This window comes from Belonocnema kinseyi, chromosome 5, assembly GCF_010883055.1.
Source record: "Belonocnema kinseyi isolate 2016_QV_RU_SX_M_011 chromosome 5, B_treatae_v1, whole genome shotgun sequence".
NCBI classification, from domain to species: domain Eukaryota; kingdom Metazoa; phylum Arthropoda; class Insecta; order Hymenoptera; family Cynipidae; genus Belonocnema; species Belonocnema kinseyi.
The window spans coordinates 92,698,154-92,699,081 of NC_046661.1; the positions used below are offsets into that span (position 1 = coordinate 92,698,154).

Genomic DNA, 928 nt, shown 5'->3' on the forward strand with positions numbered 1-928 from the left:
ATATTTCGCCAATTTTATAATTTCGAAAATTTTCTATTTCACAAATTTTCTTTTTCGAGAAAATGTTACAGTGCTGAAATATTTATTTTTCGGATTTTTCAGCCATCCCTTTATTTTTTCCCACAAATCGAAAACTATAATAATAACTATATAAATATATAACTAAAATCTAAAATCTAATCTAATACCATATATAATACTTGATGAAAGAAAATCCTTTGATTTTGAAAGTTAAGTTTTGTTATCACTTTTCACATTCCGCATTCGGAAAATATTCATTTAAAAAAAAAAATGATTAAAAAAAAATAAAATTGAATTTAGAAAAAGCCTCCTTTAATTGAATATACTTACATAAAGGGATGAGTAAATAAACAACCATTTAGTTTAACAATACATTCATTTATTACGAGGAATATTTACAACATTTTTTTATGGCTTATAACACTTATTATTACCTCCACATTTATAATTTGTGCAACAGGTGCCTGCACTCGGATCTCCCTCATTATTATAAAAGTCACAAGGAGAACCGTCGCAAGTAGCCATTGCACCATAAATCAGTGCCAATATAACAAGGATCATCACCAAAGATTTAGAATATTGCATTTTCGTATTCTGAAAAAAGATGAAAAATAAAAGTTTATTTGAGATTAAAATACAAAACACGATCAAATAAATTCATTTAATAACTCTATAGCAAGTTCTAGTGGCCGAAAATAAGAAATTCAATAACTCGAAATCGCTACAGAATCCAGTAGCCACTAACACTTCTGTATGCACTAATAGGTCCACAAAATTACTTTTTTTTAAAGTTCAAAAAATTACCCTGATTACGAATATCTTAGGTAGGTTTTCGAAATCTGTGTGGAAGCTTCTAATGTGTACCCTAAAGGTTTACATTTTTCTTGCACCTTCTTCCCAATCCCTT

General features: G+C 28.1%; 1 long non-coding RNA gene across 1 annotated transcript in view; it reads right to left on the minus strand.

The window, feature by feature from the left end:
- Positions 1–378: 378 nt before the first annotated feature.
- Positions 379–928, minus strand: part of LOC117173476 — a 4,531-nt gene continuing 3,981 nt past the window's right edge. The window contains exon 2 of the long non-coding RNA XR_004467197.1: positions 379–615. This is a non-coding gene — a long non-coding RNA (uncharacterized LOC117173476). The remainder of the gene's footprint in view (positions 616–928) is intronic.